We start from the raw sequence: 22,825 nt of genomic DNA on the forward strand, positions 1-22,825 counted from the left end.
CACGCTGGTTGCCATGAAGAAGTCAACATTTGTATGCAGCTACCCCACGGTGGAATGAGAAGCTCCCTCAGCTATTTGCCGACTCTCTGGGGGAGGGCAGCGAGCAGTGAGACCTCAGGGGCCAGCATGGTACCAGATGGCAAACTCTGGCATTTCCGCAGGCATCTCCAGGCTGCTACCAACGCGGTCTGTATGTGCAGCACGCCCCAAACGATGCTCCCTGCAAATGAGATGTTCAAAAGAGAGAAGGGAGTTGGGCACCCAACTCCTATTGGATTTAGTTTTCTTTCAGCTTCTTTAAACTCACAGCCTCAAAGCTCCCCACCCTTGCCAAGCACCGCACAGAATTAGCTACACGCAGAGCAATCGATGCCGGCGAGGGAGAAGCGCACGCACGCTCGCACCCACTCGGTACACGCCGCTCAGCACAAAGCAAGCGCAAACGCATAGACCCCAGCCCAATGCTGAGCTCTGGCAATAGCAAAACCCAACATATCCACAGGCAGTTTCTCCCAGCATCGATGCACCGCACGGAGGTATTCTCCCAAGCGATGCCCCAGCCCTGCAGTGGGACGGCTGTTCCCACAGGCGTGTGAAAAGCCCCAGCTTGGGAGAGAGGGGGGTAATTATATGCCAGGGGAGCAGCTGATTCAAACCCTTCCTGACCCCAGGCTGAAGAGTTCTCCTGATCGATCATGAAGATGCTCTTTCATTTTCCTCAAGCGTTTCGCTGACGGATGGAAAAATCAATGCCCCACAGAGGACTCTGGAGGGGGGTGGAGCAAGGGGAAGAAAGGGAGAGAAAGGGAACAGGGAATGGAAAGGAAGCAGAGGGAGAGGGGAGAGAGGAGCGTGCCGGGGGAGGCAGGGGCTCCCGGTTAGGGTGGTGGGAAGGTGGGTGGGCTGGAGGCACCTATGGCCATTGCCTGCCCCCAAGGTCTGGGATCTCCTCCCCGCATGGACAACCAAGGGCAGAGCAAGGCTTCTCCCAGCCAGGGCACCACAGCTCCGAGAGCTTCTGCCGGGCTGGTGCCTCCCCTCACCGAGCACTGCTTCTGCAGCACCAATGGAGGCCCCAAATCTGTGCCGTGGTGTTCTCCCCCCCAGCAACACTGCTGGTTTCCATGAAAACACCTCCCAGTTCCCCCATGGAGACATCCCTGGTACCCCCAGTCAGATACGGGGAAAGAAACCCTCAAGGTCCGCAAAGCTTTTGGGTGAAAATTCCCCATTACCTTGTTTTTCATGAAAATTGCCATGCTGAGATCCCCCAGCTCCGACTCACTATGTGGGGGCAGTCCAAGCACCATCTTGGGGTCCCATCCTGCCCACACAGCTCTGCAGGGTGCCCCAGGCTGGGTCAGGGATCCCCAGTGCCTCTGTGCCGACAGACCCTGAGTTGCCAGTATCTTTCCAGTCCTGCTTGGCAGAGATGCTGCTGAAGGGGACTTCATCCCTTCAGGGGGGGAAATCTTTGCTAAAGACCAAGTTAAGACCTGCACAACTACCTGCACAACTCATTTAGCTCCTCAGTTTTGGATTGCTGTGGTTTTCAGAGAGATGGCAGAGCCTCTCCATTTGTACTCACTGACACCAACCACTGGAAAAGACACCTGTGAATCTCCCCTTGGATCGGGGGAAGCCAGGCCCACGCTGCTGGACGCAGATGAAGTGGCAGCTTGCCTCAAACAGTTGGGGTTTTCCAGTGTTTTCTTCCCCACTTCCTATTAATTAACACAACTGCAATGAGACTGGCTTTTAAGAGGCTTCACTGCCATGGGCTGCATTACAGTCCCTCTTCCAGGAGTAAAGGTTTGTTGGTTACCACTGGAAACTGGGAAGGCTCCAGTCTTGCCCAGGGATGCCATCCTCATGGGAACCTGTCTCTGTGTCCCCACTGGACTGAGCTGCTGGAAGCCAAGGCAACAGAGCCCTGCCAAGGCAGCCCATCCTCACCCCCTTCCCAAAACCCCACCCTCAGTTAGAGACGGCTCATCAGGCCATTTTAAAATCACCACCCTCATCTCCAAGCTGACCTGGGTGTAAGCTCTCTGGGCAGGAGGACAAGCTCGTACTCCCCCTTGAGATGGGATTTGGAGGGATTTAAAGGGCAGAGTTTAGGGGTCGGGGGTGGTCGCTGCCCACCGACACACAACCCTGTCCCCTGCCATCTGCAGAACAGCGAGGGAGCAAAGCCAGAGCAGCCTGGCCGACCGTGCTGTGCCAGGCTGGGAACGATGCTCTGGACCACCCGCAAAGGGAGAGCAGGGTTCGAGCCGTCCCCAAAGCCTGCGATTTGGATCGAGCGCTCTCCGCACCTCCGAACACCCTGCTCGGGAGAAAAGCAAACAGAAAACCAGGGGATGCGATAGAAACAAAACCCTCAGCACCGACCAGCCCCCGTCTTCCCAGTAATTTCTTTGCCCCCGCTGGGCTGGGGCCCCCATCCCCTGCCCGGCCCCACGCAGAGCAGCCCCACCGGCCCGGCTGGTTGGGGTGGCTGGGACGCTGCGGGAGGCAGAGCGGGGCCTGCAACAACCCTGGCAATAAACAGCTTCCACATGCACACCGCCTTGCCTAACCGCCCGCTCCCCGCCCTGACATACCAGCACACTTATTCATCGCCGTGCGAGGGGCCGAAGCGGCATCGAGGGTGCTCAGCCCCCGGTGCTGCGGCGCCTGCGAGCTGCCGCCCCTCCTGGGACAGGGTCCCACGAGCACCCCGCTGTCCCCGGGGGTGCGGGTAGCCCGAGGTGCTCGTCCCACAGCTGTGCCACAGCTCCAAACTAGCAAACACCCACCCTAAGTGTGGAGGCCAGCGCTGGCAAACCTCCTCGAATCTCCTTTTAATCGGATCCCCAGTTTTCCTCCTTATCCCACGCTGTCCGCATCCCCCCAGGCCATCGTGCCGTACCTCTCCTTCGATGAGGACCAAATCAAACCCACCAGGCTCAAACCCACATCATCCCTTCCCCCCCACCAGCAACAGTGTCCTGACCACCCCCCCCCCCCCCCCCGCCGCCTCGTCCTCTGTATGACAAAACCTCTCAAATTAGGGGTTGGGAAAGGGTTTGAGCCCCCCAGTCCTGCAGCGGAGGGGCATCAGCGCTCTGCAGAGCCTGCAGCTGCAGGGACATCGGGAACACACTGCCCGACAAGATCCCATTGCTGTCCTATCCCAGTTGGGACATCCAGGGATGGGAAAGTCCCATCCCAGCAGCCTCTGGGGATGATAAACCCCCTTTGAAGGCAGAGAGCAGGCAGGGCTCCGGCTTGCTGGCATCCCGGCGGGTTTACGAGGAGATTTTTAGCAGCACCAGGAACAGTCCCCGGATTAGAGCTACAGGCTTCAAAAGGAGCTGCCGAGCGCGAGAGCCGAGGGCTGGAGTCATTGCGGCTGAAAAGGGAATGCTGCACATTATAAATAGCTGCCTCACTGGCAGCACATCTGTTTCAGGCAGCAGCTCGGGAAGGCTGTGCGTGTTCTGGTTTGGCTATTTTGGGGGAAAGAGATTTGAAACTCACTCATTATTATTTTTCGCCCAAGAGATGTGAATGATGCCTGCTTCTCCTTTGCCTTTTCAAAATAGAAAGCAAAACAAGGTGAGTTTCAAAGCGCACTGTGGTGTAAGGTTCCCTAGGAGCTACAGCTCTCGCTGGGAGATGGTACGAGCACCCCGGTGACACCTGGATCAATGGGTGGTGACACCTGGATCAGTGGGTGGTGGTACTAAACACGGCTGGCCATGGGACCGGGGCAGCATAGCCCTTGTCTCTGCTCAGCCATGAGCTACCCTACAGCCTTGGGAAGCCACGGGGGTGCGAGGGAGACAGCAGGCAGCAATGAGGCCAAGGGCAGGCATCGAGGCGAGGCTATGAGTGATGCTCCCCAAAATGCCGTGGGCTCGTCTGTGCCCACCAGACGGAACTGCTTCGTCCCCCCGCTGATGCCACCATGTTCCCCCCACGGCTCTGGCCCATCCCTGCACTGGAGGAGATGCCGGACACCCCTGGGACCGACCTCGGTGCAGAGAAGCAAGGCCGGGTGGCGGGACGAAGGCCACAGCCCCAAGGATGCTCTGCCACCACCAGGGCAGGGGACAGAGGAATGTCCCGAGCCTGGCTGCCCCGTCCCTCAAAGGACCAACATCCCCCATGTGCCGAGAAGGCGTCGGGCACCGCTGGACCAAGCGTGCCCGGGGGCGAGCGGAGGAGGATGAAGAGGCGTCCGAGGTCCGATGGCGTCAGAGCAGCCCCACGGTGTGCAACCCGGCCCAAGCGCTCCCGTACAGCCCAGCAACGGCTCATTAATCACTCGGCACCGCCGCGGGATGGAGGCCCTCGCCGACCGCCGCCAATCCCCGCGCCGTTACCACAGAAACAACCCTTACCCTGCACAGGCTTCAAAGGGTTTTGTGCGTGTGCCTGTGTGTGCTGCTCCATCTCCCCCCGCCCCGTTGTTGGTTTTTGTGTGTGTGTGTGTGTGTGCGAGAAAGAGGTTTTCTTTTTTTTTTTTTTCTCTTCCCCGGGAAGCGTTTGGCACTGGGGCTCGGATCGTGTGAAAAGCGAGCGCGGGAGAGACGGACAGATGGACGGACGGAGCGTGCGAGAACTGGGCGAACCAGCCACGATAGCCACAAGGCTGGGGGGGGGTCTTCAGAAAGGAGAAGGGGAAGGGTTATGGGGGGGCTGGAGGTGGCTGCGGTGCTAACGAGTCAAAAATAAATATTTATACGGGGAGAGTTTTAAAACCCTATTTTGCATCGTTATAATAAATTATTCATCCGCCTGTTTCTCCCTGCCCACCTCTCCTGGTAGGGAGCTGTGAAGGGGATGATGCTGCGAGGTGGGTGAAGGGGGTCAGAGCTGACCAGGACCCAGGACCCCCCGCAGCGCCTCGGGGAGGGGAGGTAGGGAGGTTTGGGGAGGGAAGCAGGGAGACAGCGCAGATGCAACCGGACCCTGACACGACCGCGGCGATGCCAGATGGGGAAGGGTCGGGAGAGGTGGGTGTCAGGAGCAGGCAGCTGAAGGTGCCCAGGGGACCCAGCGACCTCCCGGCCAGCAGTGTCAGAAACAACGTGGCTGCTCTTGTGCTGTACAATGGATTTGGATGAAGCCCTCTGTGACTTCCAGGCCCCCAGATTTTTGTTCTGGCAAAGACAGCAGTTTCCACCGGGCTGGTTGATGCCCTGCAGTGTCCTTCTGAGGAGGTGGGGACAGGGAGCTCTGCAAGGACCCCCACTCCCCCAGCTCACCCGCATCCCCGGGTGTCCTGGTGCACCCGCCGAGGGCAGGCACACACATGCAGGCAGCGATACAGCTCCCATCCTTCCTGCCCGCGCTCCTGCACTCACACAGCCAGCCAAAGACCCGAGCCGACGGGGAGCCCCACGCCACCGGCTGGGACAGTGCTTCCAGTAGCCATCCTCACCTTTGCATTTCCACCTACATGCTGACACACATACAACACAGCCCTCTGCAAAGCTGGCAGCCGCTTCCCATCGAGGGCCTTGAGCATCATCTCCAAGGCTGCCCCCAGACTCAGTCTTGACCCTTCTGGGTATAGCAAAACATTTCTTTCAGTCACTACTGCATGTCCTGGTGCTCTGATTGCCACTGCCATCACCTCCACCAGCATACAAGGTTTGAAAAGAGCCACCAAGCACAAAGGGAAGGTTTTAGGAGGAGAGGCTTGCCGTGGCTATTTCCAGACTTGCTGCAGTTGCATTTGCCAGAACTGCTGCAACAGAGACAAAAAGCAAGGAGAGAAAAAGGCACAAGCCTGGCTGAGCAAGCCACAAAAAGCCCCTTGCCTAGCTGGAGGCTTCCAGCATATGGAAGGGGGGGTAAGAGGGCTGGAGAGGATGAAAAATGATCTTCTGGATCACCCCACTATCCCCTCGGCTCCCCTTCAGCCTCTCCTGACAGCTGCTCGTCTGACCTGCCCCTCCAGCAACTCCCCAGCAGCCTCCTCTGGTGCTTCACCCCCAGGATATCTGAACATCAAACCTAAATCTCCCTTGTGCTACAGTTTAAGCCCATAATTTCTTGTCCTACCCACCGTAGGACACGGAGAATCGTTTATTCCTATCCTGTTTGCAGCAGCCACTGACATATTTTTGAAGGCTGTTATCACATTTCACCTTCAGTCTTAGACCTTTTCATGAAAGATGGAACAGAAACACAGGTTTGTGATGGGGAGGAAGGACAGAATAACAAGGAGGTTTTTCTGGATCACACGTGGAAACCAGGAAAGCCAGTGAAAAGACAGGGAGCCAAGGAACAGGCAAGGAGCAGCCTGTAACACTGAGAAGAAGCTTAAGTGCCACCAGCCAAGTTAGGACACAAGGGGAGATGCTGGAGACACAGATCAGCAGGGAGGAAAAGTGATGACACAAGGGTCATAGTGACATGGTGCAGAGCACCAGGACAAAATGGGCCTAGGGTTCCCACGCAGGGTGATGTGGCAGTGCCCGAAAGAGGCATTGGGACTTGGCTGCAAGTGGAAAGAAGAGCTAGCTGGCCTTGCTTTTGCTGGTACCATTATGCATGGCAGGTAACATGCCAACTCAGTCCTAAGGTCCTGGAAAGGTGCAATGGAGAACCAGAGATGTGAACAACAAACACACAACAGTGTGATCCAATATGCTTATCGTGCCTTTGCACGGCTGCATGTGTCAAAAGTACTTACAAGAAGGAGATAATCTAATTTGATAAGGGAGAGGGTAGAGGAATAACACTGTGGGCACGGATATCAGGACCACAAAACAAAGGAGACACTGCAGCAGGCATCTGCTACAGACCCCCAGGACTCGAGGAGAGAAAGAAAGAACAAAAAGATTCCTGAACCAACTATCAAAGAGCTTGCAAACACAGGATACTTGTACTCAGGGGGCACTTTAACCACCCAGACATCTGTTGGGCGACAAACACATCAAAACGTAGTCAGAATGGTTTCTTCGTTATGTAGAGGACAATTTACAGATGAAGGAAGTAGAAAGGCTCCACGAATCTACTTGCCAATAAAAAGACACTGTTAAAAAAGCAACCGTAACAGGGGAAGTTTGGAGCCTGTGATCACAAGCGACACAAACCTACCGGAGTGAGGACACGGCGGCACGAGATATTTACTTTGCAGCAAACACATTGCAAGGGGAACTAAGGGACAGGCAAGAGCAGCAGAGCTGGAGCTGCTTGCGGCTGCTCTGCACTTGCCCCCTCCAACAACACGGCTGTTGATAAGGGACAGGATAAGCCTCACAAGTGTGATGGAAAGAAAAGAAGCGGAAAGAAAAGAAGCAGAAAGAACAGCCCTTTGCATCAGAGACAGCCCTAAATGTGGGCTGTGGACCCAGCAAGCGGGGCAGCCTGTGATCCCACCTTGGCTAGCAGTTACAGCATGTCTCAAGATTGCCGAAGTCAGGCTTTTGCCCAGAGCACGGGGGAGGTAAAGGCAGGAGCCGGCAGCCCGTAACAGCTCATCTCCCAAGCAGCGAGACTTTCCACGCCTGTTGCATGAATGAAACCAGCTCTTGCACATCACCGCAGGAGCCGAGCACCTCCAAACACCGGGTCCCCTCTTGAACATCACAGCTTGGTCCCTCTAACTCTGTGCCAAAAGCAGAGACAAGGTCTGAGTTTCACGGACCAGAGCCCCAGCACAAGGTCTGTGCACTGCTGTGGCTCCTGCCTGTCCCCCCGCAGAGGTGGGGGCATAGCCGTGCTACCGCATGGAAAGGGGTTTCACAACATCCAGCACTAGAGACACACAAAACACTCTTGCAAAACTTGGAGATGCAAAAGTAAACACATCTGACAAGTCTGTACCGCAGCAGAGGGGGTTTCCCAGCAAGCAAAGCCATTTGGCTTCTAGAAAGGAAAGTAAGGAATATATCAGAGGGGTTTTGTCTATGAACTCCTGGAGGAGTTTGGAAAAGATCTGGCTTCAGCTCTATTGCCTGTGCTCCACGCAGAGCCCCAGGCTCGGGGCTGGGGGGGGGCACAAGGAGCAGGAGGCTGCCTGCAGCCACCCACCGCCCTGGGGCACGTGGTCCCCGGCTCCCCGCAGCCCTCCCACCCTGCACCCTGCATCCCCCACCAGCCGTGGCAGCTCAGTAAATTAATGCTTTGTCACTCTATAATGGGGTTCAAAACCAGCCGTGTTTTAAAGGTGCTTTGTGTTTAAAATAGCGAACAACTTGAAGTGCGTAAAATACACCTGAAAATCTGGCCGTTTGGCATTTAAAGGACCCAAATTTCACTGAAGGGGGTGGGATGCAGCATGAGCCTCCATCTCTTCTCCAGAATCATCGGGGCGATGAAGAGATATATCATCCCCTGCTTCCCACACCAAGAGCAAGGACCTCCTCAGCCTTCATGGTTACCTCCAAGCAGATGCAAAACTGGAGATCTGCAACTTCAAACAGCATAACTTAAAAAAGTACCATCACTTGGGGATAGGAAAATCTCCCCTGCTTTTGGCCACATTTCCAAAGGTGGTTCCCACATTTTGACTTTAGCTGGAGCACAGTTTCTCATTTTACGTATACAAACGTAACTCTGGGTATACAAGTGTCCAAGTTTCATGGGTGTCGGTTTTGAAGTGCTTTTGAAAAATACAGCTATTAAAAAAGGAAGGAAAAGAAAGTTGCAGCAGCAATATACTGCCCCTTTGCAGGGAACAACTCTGGACATCTTGATCCTTATTTATTAAAAAAAAAAAAAAAAAAAAAGCCAACATTGCTTTCCAGGCCTGAAACCCTGACTTCAGTTACGACACGTGTCTATTTATCAGGAGAAAAGCTGAATATTTCCGCTATCACAAGATTATTGCCAGTGCTTGGATTCTTCCCTAACCTCCAGCTAAAATCCTCTGAGCTGACGCTCTGAAAATGGAACGGCATAAGAAATACGCTCCCTGACTCTCAGAGTTGGAGGCCCCCCTTTTCTCCCAATAAACAATTTTGCATATATTTAAACATCCTTCCTCTGGTTTCCCAACTCCTCCACCCTCCCCAGCAAAGAAATTACGAAAATCCGTCATTTCTCTCTTTTTCCCTTGCACCTCCATCTATCAGCGTTTCAAAGGCAGTCTCCTCAAATGCAGCGCGGAGCAGGAGATGGGCAGCGGTAATGGGAATGTGCTCCTGACTGTGCAAACCCACACAGAGAGTGAGGACAGGAGAGACTGCATTTGCATACATATTAAACGAGAGCAGTAAAAAATGCAGACGTGCAAACCATTTGGACATGGCTCGCCTCGGCGATGCGCCCTGCAAGGGAATCAATCTTCTGCATTCTTAAAGGGAAAAACCTGTTACGGAGTGAAAAGCAAAGCCAGAGAGACATCCACTTGCAAACACGGTCAAGGTTTTGAGACAATCTGACCTTCTGCCTTCACTCACAAAGACCTGCCATGCAAAGGCTGTCGCGTAGGAGGGTGAGACCCCGGTGGGAGTTTCCACCTCCAGCTGCTGCCCATGCCCTGGTTTCAGCAGGGCAGACTGGTGCCTTTGGTCCTCTTCCCACCATCACCAAGGGGAGGAGAGCTGGTGGGACCCCCATCCCCAGCCAACCTTGTGGCTGGCTCCCTGCTTGAGCTGGAGCAAGATATTCTCACATCGACCAAGCCCTCAGGTGAGGGTAGCACAGAGACCTCCCTGAAATAGCCTGAGCTGGGCTCCACGGAAGAAATAAGAGACAACTGGATGTGCTGAAGAAGCCCAACCTCTGCAACCCAGTACCTTCACTGAGTGAACAGTGAGTACAAAGTGGCACGTCCTGCTTTGGCCCTGGGTGTGATCCCAGTTTCGGTGAGCTCCAGAAAGCAAGGCAATGAGCATGGAGAGCGTGACTTCCCAAAATGGCTTTGGTCCAAAGTTTTGGGGAGTCCCTTTGCTGGCCTCATGGAGCTTTGCATCCACCCTACCACATGCTGGCTGACTGCGCCACATGGGTCACAACAACAGCATTGCACACACAAGCATCTCCTCTGGTCAGGTTCTGTCTTGCCCTGGAAAGACCCAACCCAACCTCACCTCCACTTGTCCCAATGCCGTGGTTAAGGACATTCCCAAGATAGGATGTTATACTCAAGACAACAAGTACAGTCGAGCTTATGGAGTAGATCATTCTTAGGTGCCTACGGATCTAACGAGGCAAATCACGCAGGCAAACCTACTGATTTCAAAGTCTGCAGGTTCAGATGCATAAAAAGTGCAAAATCAGTAACTTTTATATTGCCACTCAAGGAACCACAAAGATAAAAGCAATATTCTGGGAGTGAAGATGCCATGAATATTTCTCATCTGCACTTATAAGGGATATTTGGGACCAACAGCTTGATTCTGCGTTAGCCTTGTTCAAATGAGATAATTTACATTCCCTGCCAGCTGAAAACAGGCTGTCAACATATTTACTTGTGTCAGGTTTCAGTTCCCCACCACAGCACTAAAAAACAGTAGGTGCATGTGGAGAGTGAAGGTGGACAGCAGATAGGTCCAGGACCAGGCAGGAATGGCGAGGATGGGGTCCAGTGTGGACACCTTGGTACACACCAAGCCAGCAAAGAGTAAAGGTCCTGCAGGGAGGGACACCAGGATGCATCAGCAGCTGCTGCTTTGCATCACATCCTCCCAGCTTCTCCCTGCAATGGTCCCTTCTGGAGAGCCTGGAGCATGCCAGGCTTGGCTGTCCGTCCCTGAAGGTCCCGAGGCTGCAGACGGACAGCTGGACATACCTCCTCAAGCATCTTGTCCTGTTAGTGCAGGCACCACCTCCTGCTGACTGAACCTTACTGCCCAGCAGGGTTTGGCCCCTCTGCTCCTGTGGGAAATGCTGTCTGGAGCCTCCCTTCTCCTCCCCTCCCCAGCTATCCCCTGCTACGGCCAGATCTAATCTAACTGCCTGCTGCTATGTGGCTGACTCATCCCCGCCTGCCTTTGCACCTATAGCCCAAAGGACACGAAGGGGGAACATGCTGCCAGCATCTGCCTGGCTTTCGGCAGACCTTCCCCACCGACCCCCAGAAAAATCACTTCTTCCATGTCCACCAAGCCCGGGGTAGCGAGGCAGCGTCTGTCTTCTGCTTCTCTACCACCCTCCAGCCCCTCCAAACAAAGCAGTCTCAGGGTGGGAAGGCAAACAAAACGGGCTTCCCAGTACGCTTTCCAATGTGGGTTCTCTGGTGTCTCGTAAGGGTTGAGTTCCCATGCAGCTATCAAGCGCTTGACTCTCTCCTTTTTACCCACCCACCCATTTTCACAAGACTTGCAGGAGCCATACGAGAGCTCTATCCTTCAGCCAAACATAATTGAAACTCGTCGCTGGGTAAAAAACAGGGGGAGGCGGGAACAAATGGAGAGAGAAAGAGAGACACGTACGCACACATGCACAGACTGGATCATGGAGGCCCCATTCCCCTAAAGAAAGGGAAAATAAAAAGAAAGACTACGGTGGCAACATGCACCAGCTGAGCTGTTGGCTTGCTTGTACGCATAATCCCACCCCTCTGCCTCAGCTGCTGGGGATTTACAGGCACAAATAATCTGGGGAGGGTTGGTTCATCTGCACACGAGTGTTTCTACAGCGCCCTGTACAAGAGTGGCCCCGTTCCCAATAGCAAGTGACAGTTCAGAAACATTTTGGGCTGTTAATTATATTCTGATTGTATTTTTTTGCAACAGCAATGCCCTCGTGCAAGGGCAGTGGTGAGAATCTCAAAGAGGGAACCCGGGGATTTCCACCCAGAAACTGGCCCCCTGCCTTGCCAGAGAAACATGAAGGAAAGGAAAGAGGAGTTCGACAAAACAACAGAAAAACAACTTATTGAATAGCTGTCATTGGGCAAGTATAAATATATTAGTGATTGTGTTGATATTAGGCTCATATCAAAGGAGATTAATTTGAAAATTGCCTGTGCAGAGAAAGAAAAAAAACCACAATCAAGTCTATTGCCACTGGCATCCTAAACGCCTCCCTTGGTTAAATCAATTTCCTTTTTTAACTTAATTTGAGTTAATAAGAAAGTTATGGTGTAGCCATAATCCAAAACGACCCCCCCACACATTTATTCCCTTTTTGACTGATCTTATTTTGGCATCGGCCTGACAGCCTAGAGCAACCAAGGGCCAAGGACTTCATTTGTCAGTTTGGGGTAGTTTAAGAGACAGTAGAAAAATGGAAATTCTTTTGCTGAGAAACTTGTCCACAAGCTTCCCCAGCGACACAGCCCGACACCTCCCGCGTGTGCTAGGTCCTCCCGCAGGCCACGCATCCCAGCAGTAGTCAGCGATGTCAAACTCACCCCGCAAATGGCCCCAAATGACATTTTTAGAGAGGCTCCGTTATCTGAGACTACAAAATTAGCACCATATAACAGCCTTGGTCTGCAAGACGGTTCCTGCCAATGTCAATGGCGGTGCTGTAGAAGATCAAAGGCAAAGCACAGTCCTTCAGCAACAGCAAACGTTTTGGCTGGTGGGAGAGCGTGGGGGGAGCACGGCAAAGCCAGTAGCAATCCCTGCCCTGGGCAGAAGAAGCCCCACTGAACCCCAAAAAGCTCCAGAGCAAAAAAATTATTCCCGCCATTTCCCTAAATTAGGCAACCCCCATGCACAATTCTTCAGGAATATTTAAGAGTCATTTATCTGAAAAATTAGCAATAAAAGCATTGCCCTTCTGCCAAACAGTTAACAGCCCTGAGAATGAATCGGAGGTCTCGCTCTTGCTGCGGGATTTCTCCCAGTGACACCATGTTCCCACTTGGAGACAAGTTTCTTTGTTTGCTTTTCCCTAGTTATATAAGGGACATAAATTCTTGTTGCAGAGAGAACTCCAGGCAATCTGCATCTCCCTCCAAGTCTGCATCTCCCTCCAAGGCTTCTCACTATGTTTCAGCTTGAATACTACTGCTGTTGCTGCAATTTTCCAGCTCCTGCCTGCGTCTGCACTAAACCCTCTCCCCTGCCCCGGGAAGCAAAAGCCTGCCCAAAACACAGCTCCCCGTCAGGTCTAACCCCATGGGAGCAGCCAAAGCCCTTTGCCACCCTCCCATCCCCAGCCCGTGGCATTGTGAAGGCAAAGACGTGAGCACAGACAAGCTACAAAACCTTGGGCCGGCACAAGGACATGCTTGGAGACGCTCCCCTGTGCAAGAGCGTCTTGGTGGACCTCGGGCCGCTGTTTTGCAGCTCAACTCTTTTCCGACCAGTCTCCTCCAGCCCCTGGTTTTGCTCTCCCAGCAGGTCCCTGAACCCCAGCCCCATCACTCAGCACCGAAGGAATGAGCCAGGGGAGGGGAGGCCGTGCCGGGAAGGCTCTCGAAGAGCTCGGGCAAGGGCTGGGTGCTCTCGGCCGGCCGGCGCCGCATTGCACGCATACCAACAAACCTCAGACCCAGCAGCCCCGGAAGGGGAACGCAGCAGCCAGCAGCAGCTCCCAGGCCAGCGAGGAAGACTTAACCCCTTCCCCGCTACAGCCAAGAGGCTCCTCAATAGCCCGGAGGCAGCGGGAGAAAGGAATCCACCCTAAGGCCAAGCATCCAAAGGCTGCATCACTCCCTCCCTAAAAAAAAATCCCAGCAATACCCTAAAAAATCCCTGGGAATGTAGCCCTCCTCTTCCCCTTCCCATGGCCCAACAGGGAGGCAGGAGACAATCCTCACCCCTGGCCAAAAGCCATCAACGCTCCCAGCAGCCAGCACAGCCCCAGGCGATGCGGAGCCCTCCCCGGTGCCCGAGGTACCCCTCCACTCGGAGACCCATGCCCTAGAAGATGGTCTCAACAGGGTCTCGTGGGGGACCCAGGGACAGCCACAGCCTGGCAAGGTTTATCCTGCACCCCAGGGAGCGGGCACTTTGAGCCCCTCCGTTCGCAGCACTTAAAATTGTGGTGGCAAGGAGGGTTTCTCACCAAGATCGGCAGAGGAGAAATCCCTCAGGGTGAGGTTTTGCTCTCAGGTCTGTCGGTGTGAATCCCCCCGTGACTCAAAGGCAGGACTTTGCACATGGGTGCTTGTACCAGTCAAGAGCCAATTGACAGCCTTAGGTGCCCAAGGAAAGGCCAGCTGTCCCAGCTCTCCTCAGCGCCTTTCTTAGCCTGGTTTCTCTTGATCTCGTGATCTCTTGATCTCTCCCCCCAGAGAGATCTGCGCTCTGCTCTGCACAGCCAGCACATCGGTCCCCAAGAGCTGGGACAGGAGGAGGTGGCACATCACCTCCAGAGCAGGTACCAGCATACCTCACCTCTGAAAAAACAGCAACCAGGTGTTACTTCAACCCATGTGAATGTACTAAAAATGCCCTGGGCAGGGCTGTGCCACCCCACTTGGAAATCAGCTCGGTCTGAGCAGTCTCCAGACACAGTTGAAACAGCTTAAAAATCACATTTATGGAACCAACATGACAGCAAACCCTTTCCCTTTTTTTTTTCTTTCTTTTCTTTTTTTTTTTTTTTTTTTTGGATTAAGTGGAAAAAACAGACAAAGCCCTTCCCAGCGCAGGTAGGATCACTGAAACCCAGGGCTGAGCCTGTGGCTTCGGCAGGCAGAGAGAGCAGCAGGCTCTGGGGCAGGGGGTGTCAGCCAGCCCCAGGGCCACACTGCCCTCCCAGCAGAGATTGGATCTCCCACACCGATATTCAGCTCCGCTTGGTTCGCTCCAGCGCCAGTCCGATCAGATCAGGCCCAACAGGATTAACCACATAACAGAGTGCCAGCGGAAGGCAGATTTGCCATTTAAAAAGAAACACACCCCCCAAAGTCCGTGTTAAAGGAACTGCCTCTGTTCAAAAGTTGCTTCCAAATTTAGGTTTTCTAAAATTAAGATTTCATATTTTTAATAAAATAGAATTAGACCCTTTATAATAAATTAATAATCAAAGGCCCACAGAAATGTTTCCATAAACTGTTTTTTTAATTCCAAAGGAAACCATTTGTTTAAAAGAAGCAAGTGTTCCCCTGCAGAGCCGGCACTCCAGTAATTGCAGCATGATGATAGAAAATGGGGCTGGATAGCAAAAATATCTTAAAACTATTCTAAACAACCATGAAGCTGAGTCATCTGTTTCAAAGTCCAAGTGGAGATATCCCAGTGACAGGGCCCACAGAAAATGCTAAGGTGCATAGTTAAAAGGGGAGGGGAGAAACAAAAACAAACAGTAAAAATAGTACAAATTCCTTCAGATACTATTTGTGACAAAAGATGAAAGCTGGGATTTTCATCCTCTTTCCAGCATCTCAACTACAGCGAAGCTCAGGGTTTCATTGCACCAGGTGCTGTGCACCAGGCACCCCTAATGCAACAGTCTTATGGGTGTAAGACCAATACCAAATACTGGAACTTAGTGTTCCTCTAAAAAAAGTCAAGGAAAAATAAAGGCACCCTCTCTCCAGCTGGTATCAGCCCGTGCAACCCCATGAAGAACAGGGGAAGGAAAGGCCAAACCCTGATCTCTCAGTCTTTTGTACTCCAGCCTCACTTGTATACACTGCTATCACGTTACAAAATGTGTAAGTTGCTGTATGAATGGCAAGGTGCCACCGGCATAAATACATTGGTATCTGGACAAAGGATCTGTCCGCACGTCAGGATCTTCATTAAAAATGAGTTTGTAAGCACTTCCCCTCATTCTTTTGGTTCATTTCCACAAAAACAAAAATGTAGCATTGCGTCAAAGTCGCAAGGACACCCAACACAAGACCGGACCAAGCGCTTGGTGCTTCAGACCAAGCCAGCTGCACTTTCACAGCAGTCCCAGCCTTCCCAGGCTTGTCGAGGCATGGGTTTAAAGTGGTGGCATTTGATCCTGGTAACTAGCTTGATCTAACGATGGGTCCGTCTAGAGCGCAGCCTGGCACAGATGCAGTAAGGCCGTGGGTAGAGCATGGTGTGGAAATGCAAAGCCCAGGCAAGAAGCTGGGGGCACACTGCACGGGACGGTGAAGGGCTACACTGCACCGCACTGCGGGCGCCTGGCAGTTACGGGAAGCGAGTGCCACAGCCACCACGAATAAAACCATCATGGCTATTTAAACACAAAGTTGCGGGTATGGCACCTTGCTCTGAAGGTTTCTCGGTGGATGTTGCTAGCGATGGGCAATCACGAAGGGAAGATCCTCAGTACATTGCTTATGTGTACTCCCTCCAAGTGGGACAGAGCTTGGCAGACCTGGCACAGAGCTAGGCAGACCTGGTCTTAACCAACACAGCCAGTCCTTTACGCCCTGCTACCAAGACTAATTTAAAGCTAATTCAGGTAGATATCGGCACACCAGACCACAGGGATTGCCCACATCAAGTTGACGGCATGGCATTTGGAAGTCAACTGGAAGGTGCTTCACACCAGTGCGCCATGAACGGGAGTGTTTCCAGAGCTGCTTCACGAGCAGTTCAGCCCTCTGCGTGTGAACAGCCATGGAGAGAGCAGAGCAGGAGCCTCCGCCGCTGTCCCCCCACGCCCTGGGGCACTATCTTGTGGCTGGGGCTCCAGGGACAATTCAATTCTCCTGGGCCTTCACAAACAGTCGACAAAAGCAGGAACCCTGGAAGGAGGTGACAAAATGACAGTAAAGCCTGTGGGAACAAGCAGCCTGTTACAACAGAGGGACAAGTGACAGTGACAAACCTTTGCTCGTGCATGCTCGACAAAGGCACGCTGGAAACCTGGTGGCCATTCCTGCTGTCAGCACCTCCCTCTCCAAAAACCGTTTCAGACTTCCCTTCTCCTCCAAAAGATCCGACCGCCTTAAATTCTGCCTTGCGCTGCTGTAACGAGGGAAAGGCTCTTGCTTTCTGCTTACTGATGAGGAACCAATGTCCAGAAAAAAGAGCACTGATCAGAGGCAAACAGAGTTTGCTGGGAGAGGCCATAGCTTTTATCAGGCCAACTGACAGAGCTGGAAAAACAACAGGCTGAATTTGGGGCACAACTGGCTTTCTTCAAGATCTGTCTACGTTGCATGCAGGAGAAGCCTGTAGTTAAGACAGGGTGTTCCAGGATTTTTCCTAGGCTGCACCCCGAGTTAGAAACGCCACTGGCTGAAGGGCTGGAAAAAACAATGAGTTCAAACAGGAAGGCATCTAAGAGGGGGATTTCCAAAAAGGTGGGAAAGACACCATCAAAGCAAGATTTCCAAAGAGCTCCATGCTCTTTGGGCAGGGAAAGTTTTCCAAGATCTGACTCCAGGACAACTTCAAGACAACGATATCATCAATGTGTGAAGCTGCCTCAGTCCCCACTCCTCCAACATGGGTCCAGGTAGGCAGGAGACTCAGCTGGATTTAAGAACAAAGCACAATGGCAGATCTGAACCTCATGTCCCTTTTTAAACAACACTCTCATTGTGAAGAAGTCGCATAGTGAAACTTCCCCTAAGCTAATGTACATCTATTTTAACTCTTTTTTTCAGCAGATAGAGGCATGAAAGGGACTCAACACATGGAGAGTCAAGCCATTCACCTTGATCACTACAATTTGATCCTCCACCTCCCAACAGCCAGGCAGAAAGACTGTGGGCTTTATCCCAGGTCATTGCTGGAGCATGCAAGCACCTTCCACATCTGATGTTACAACATCCCCCAGGCTTTGCAGAGTCTCTAGCAGTGCTGCCTTTGGGGGTCAGATACCTGCTGGGTTTGAAGCCTGGCTAGAGGGATAAAGGTCCCTTCGTTTGATAAAAGAGCACGCAAAAGAGGATGGGTTGTCCCCTAATGACAAGCACCGTGTAGATTTGCCCACCCTCACCCAGAAGACTGCTCCCTCTCATGCCTAAAGTATGTCCTAGGATGTCACCAAATTCACAAGTCTTGCAGTATCCAACGTGCTTGTCCTCTGACTGCCCCAAGAATCGAGGCAGCACTTATCTGTGTTTCACAGATGGGTCACTAGAGGCAGAGACACAAAGCCCCAGCTTCCCTCTGCACAAACTCCTCAAAGCACCAGGTCTGAGGATTTAATGGTGTTCAGGCACCTGAACCTGGGTCCAACGTCACCCAGAGCAAAGAACCAACCCCAAAATCCTGGAATCCAGGCCAAGAGCCCTGACCACTGGCTACCCTTGCCACATCCTGGCCAGCTGAGATTGCTCTCCAAGGTTTCATCCCAGCCTTCATGCTCTGGACTGTCTCAGAGGAGCCGCTTGTTCTGCTCACAGAACAAAATTCAGCCTTTGATGCCATTGGCACTTCCTCCATTAGTTGCTTTGAAGATTAGGGCCAGAGCCTTAAATTGGATTCAGAAGCTGATGGGGAGCCAATGGAGCAGCTTGAGCTCCCGGTGGCCTAGCCCTTTGGGGAGGTGAGCGGTCATGCTCTGCACCAGCTGGCCCCACCACACTGTTTCTACTTTCAGCTTCTGCTACAAGGCACAGAAGCGCAGCCAGCTTGAGCCAAGCAACGGCATCGATGCAGTGGACAAAATTGTCTCCAAGCTGGAGGGAAGAAGGCAGCATTTTTTGAAACAAGCATTGCCTGGTCATCACAGCTAGCAAAGAGGCTGGAAAGATGGGGATTCTCCAAATCACACCCACAGTTCAAGACAGCACGGGGACAACAGAAGGCAAGGTGTCACTGCGGGCTTCAAAGCCTCATGTTTTCCAACCTGCTTCCCCTCCATCCTCAGCTTAACTCAGCTGCTCATACTTGCATCCCACAGCAGCAGCAGCTCTAGTGGTTGTGCCAGCTGGGAATGAGAAACACGCCCATGGCGTCTCCATCTCCCCTCCTGGTGGGGAGTCCCTCTCCTCCCATCACCACACATCCCCAGACTGCCCCTGCCCTACAGTGCTGCCTGACCTGGGGATGATGGGCAGCAGCAAGAGCAAGGTCTCCTGGGGGTAAGCAGGTAGCATGGAGGCCAAGAGCATCAGGAACATTGACAGGAGCCCAGAGTGAGAGCATACAGGCATGTTTCTGGTTCTGCTGTGTGTTTTTCACTCAGTTCTGCACTCAGTGTTAGGCACTGCACACCCACAAACACACATAAAGGGACCATCTTTGCTCTAATCCATACAATTTCAGCACTGAGTAGTGCCTGCAGAGTTCTGCACACAGAGATCAGGCTCTAGGCACTCAACAAAACATCCACCCCCCTAACCACATCCCCTCCTTGGCCCTTCCAGCTGGGAGCAGTGGAGCAGCACAGTCAGATTTCACCTGCACCCACCACCCAACCCTGCAGCATCCCCTAGGACAGGTCCCTTTGCCCAAATTCCTTCAACCCCTTTGGAGCCTGCCAACTCAAAGGCTGCTAAGAAAGGAGGTGCGTGCACCACAAAAAGCCACAGCTCCTCTCCCCAGTTAAGTTGAATCCCCAAATGAGGGAGATGATCCACGCATGCCAAACTTGCTTCCAAAGCATCTCCCTCCTCCAGGAGCCAGGGCACAGGGGCAGCAAGACACTCTGTGCCGTGAAGTGACACACACTGAAGTAACAGGTGGCACAGTCACAGCAACTCTATTAATTTAAGTTAATTTCCTGCAGTTCTGTCTTAGTTTTCCAGCAGATTCAGGACTTAAAGGTTAAAGCGTAACCTTGTCTCAGTAGCTTGCTATTCGCTCCATGCAAATGTCTACCTACAGCCTGGTAATTACATGCATTTCCAAAGAGCCAATCCGCCGTCAGCCTGACAGATACTGATCTTCCCGTTTTATTTTTAGCTCTGTGCTTCCCCCTCTAGATGCAAAAAAAAATTCTGTTTGTTCCATCTTTTGCTGCAGCCTCTTTTTTCCCCGGCTTACCAGCCAGCTCCTGTCTCACCCAGGCAGGAACAGGGAGCAGTGCGGGGCAGCAGGCTGGGCAGGTGCTGGGCTCCTGGTGGGAGTCCTGCACTGGTCCCCAACATGGTGAAAGTGGGCAGCTGGCTTCTTTGGGGTCACCGAAGGAATTTGTCTCCTCTGGCAGAGAAGGGTGTTTAAATGGGAAACTCAAGTGAGACATGAAGAGCTACGCACCCCTTTGCAGGGGAGCTGGATGCTTTCTCTTGGGGACATCTCCAGGTCGCACACATCCAGCCAGGTCCCAGCCGAGATAAAAGGGGCCAAATCTGGCAAAATTCAGCCACGTGCTAGTGGCTCTGCAAGTCCACGATTTGTCATCTCGCAGAGTTGGGTGGCTTCCCTGGTTAGCCACGCGGGGCCACCCAGAAAGAGGAGGCAACGCTGGGGGGTGGGCAGTGGAGGCAGGTCAGCCACGCAAAGACAAAGCTAGGTTGACGCTTCCAACCCCTAAAACGGGCACACGTGAGACTAAGTGTGTCTGGTGTCACTGAGGCCAACATGCTGCCCTCCTCCATGAGCTGCTCTGGTGGCTTCGGGGAGGAGGCAAGGTGTGCAAACCACAAGAAATTTGTGTCCTCCAGAAGTTTAGCCCCATGGGGCAGCCCACCACCAAAGAGTAGCCCAAAAGGCTGATTGTAAATCATAAGACTTGGAAGAAACAGGGATCAGGTTCTTCATCTTTGCCTTTCCTTTTGGAAGGAGTCTGGGAACGGGGATGGGTTGGGCTTTGAGGGGTGATGTCTGCATGTCTCTCTTCCCCTCTCTCTCTCAAATGCATATTTTAGATTTAAACCAGAACAGATTTGCACAACCTTTAGTCACGTGGTGGGGAAAAAAAGACACTGAGCCTCAGAAGTGACATGTGAGGAAAGGGCTGGCTGTCGGCACTACAGCATGGAGGCCAAACTCACCATGGCCAACACTGACTGTGGGCCACAGGGTGCAGCTCGGGGACATTAAGGGGGTGAAAGGTGTTTGCACAGATGAGAGAAAGGAAACCTGCATGCAGGGAAGCCACATAATAAAATGCATTAAATAAATAGCTGACGAGAAAGAAGAAAGAGGAGCAGGGATGGAATAAAGCAGAGGGAAGGGTTGAGTGTGGCAGTTGCTACCTCTATAAGACTCCAGTAAAAGCTGGCAGAGCTGGGGTTGATGCATCTCCCCAACACTACGGACACTTCTCTAATGCTCAACCCTGCATTGGCTACTCCGGCTCCAGCCCCGGCCATGTGGGAATCATAATTATGTCTCATACCTGCAGAGAAAGGATTGCTTGTCTTGTTATACTTCTAAGGATCCTTCTAGTCACAACGATATTAAAAAAAATAATCAAGAAATTATCCCCACATGGTTTTACATTTCCAGGGGAATCCAGCAATTCCCCTCCTTGAAATTTTGTAGCAAATAGAGCACACGACATTCAGAAGCAGCTTATCCAGCAGCCTTCAAACATTTTCAACAGGTGCATTTAGGCAGTTAGTAGGAACAAGGATTTTACAGAGATCTGGGCTCCACTGTCCCACTTTTCCCCTCCCACAGCTCCTAACCTGAAGGTCAATCTAACACATGATCGGGGGAGCAGGAGTCATCCCAGCAACTGGAGTAGGCACTGGATGAGACCGTGGGATGACAGAGCAGGGAGCGTGGAGGGGAAGGTAATTATCCCTGTTACAGAGCTGGGAGAGCCAAGGAACAGAGATTTCACCACTTAACAGCCCACAAGCTCAGGTCCCAAAACCCCATCCTTCTACACCAAAATAAATAAACCAACCAACCAACCTGCCTTCCATCAAGGAGGAGTTGGGGAACTCCAAGGGAGCTTTTCCACCCTCCGCACAGACGCAAGCCCTGGCTGAGCTCTGCAAGAACCAATTCCTCCGATGCCAACAAGTTTAGCCAAAGGAATTCAGGGCAAGCAATGAGAAAAGGCTGGTGCAAACCTACCCCTTCACCACATTGCTGCAAAACATCTTTAAATCTGAGAGCTTCGCATAATTGTGTTTTAAACAATTCAAACCTGGCACTGCCAGCCTTTCGTTTGAGAGTCGCTTTCTTGCTGCTGGCTCATTTGTTGTTTTTTTTTTAACCACTATTCAGTTTCCATGCTCCTTTGTACAATTCAATCATATCATTCCCACCTTAGCTTGAAATTTTGAAGGCTGGGTCCCCCCAAGCCTCTTTCCTTGCGTTTACATCCTTCTTCTATAGAGAATGACGACCGTCTCTGCCACACATCATTTAACCAAGGACTGCACCCAGGGCTGCAGTTGTTTTCTTGCATCCTGGACACCCCTGCAAAGCAACCAGCAGAATCCAGGGCCTTAACTCTTTTAACCTCTCCTCCCACACTTATCCCTCAGGCTCCATGTCATTGCGGTGCTTTTCTCCAAATCCCTTCCCAGTGGGTTTACACTCGAATGTCATTGCAGCGCCCAGGCTTGGGCACTGGAAAACAGTGCTGTGAGCACAAGCAAGAGAGAAAGAACCAGGGTAGTGTCTCCAGGGCTGTCTGACACGTGGCCTCAGCATCTGTTGCCCAAAAAACATCAAAAGGCAGATCTTGCACTTACACAAGACGTGCACAACAGAAGGTTTTAGCCTTTCTGTGACCACAGCCAGCTTCAGAGCTGGGTCCCCACCAACACCGTTTTGACCAGTGCTCTCCAGTCCTGTGGTGATATTTATAGCAAGTCTTCGAGCTCTTCAGCTGTTCTGCAAGAAGATCTTTCCCTCTGGATCTCTGTTGCAGTTGCATCCACTTGCCATTTTCCAGGTTGCATGGTTATTTCTGCCCTCTTACAGCTAGCCTTCCCAGGCTTTTTCTGTATTTCTTTCTTCCTTGGCTTCTCTGTCTTTCTGCATTTAATGAACACGCTCACCATCATCTGGGAGAGGGCTGTAAACAGCAACATGGTCCATACTGAGCAAAATCCCACGATGGAGGATGTGACCTGCCAAATGAAGCTAGGCCTGCACTCAGACCCTTGGCCAGGTGCTGGGGGGTCCTCATCACTCAGTCTATGCCTGCTCACCTACATCTTTCA

At 52.5% G+C, this 22,825-nt stretch overlaps 1 long non-coding RNA gene across 3 annotated transcripts in view; it reads right to left on the reverse strand.

Annotated features, from left to right (window-relative positions):
- The window catches only part of LOC128154605 (uncharacterized), a 94,580-nt gene that overhangs the window by 45,776 nt on the left and 25,979 nt on the right, over positions 1 to 22,825 (reverse strand). The window contains exon 1 of one of the 3 annotated variants that reach the window (XR_008239392.1): positions 13,384 to 13,501. The exons of the other annotated variants lie outside the window; for them this stretch is intronic. This is a non-coding gene — a long non-coding RNA (uncharacterized LOC128154605). Of the gene's footprint in view, positions 1 to 13,383; positions 13,502 to 22,825 lie in introns of those variants that run through there. 3 annotated transcript variants of the gene reach the window in all.

This window comes from Harpia harpyja, chromosome 19 (genome assembly GCF_026419915.1).
Source record: "Harpia harpyja isolate bHarHar1 chromosome 19, bHarHar1 primary haplotype, whole genome shotgun sequence".
Taxonomy (NCBI): Eukaryota; Metazoa; Chordata; class Aves; order Accipitriformes; family Accipitridae; genus Harpia; species Harpia harpyja.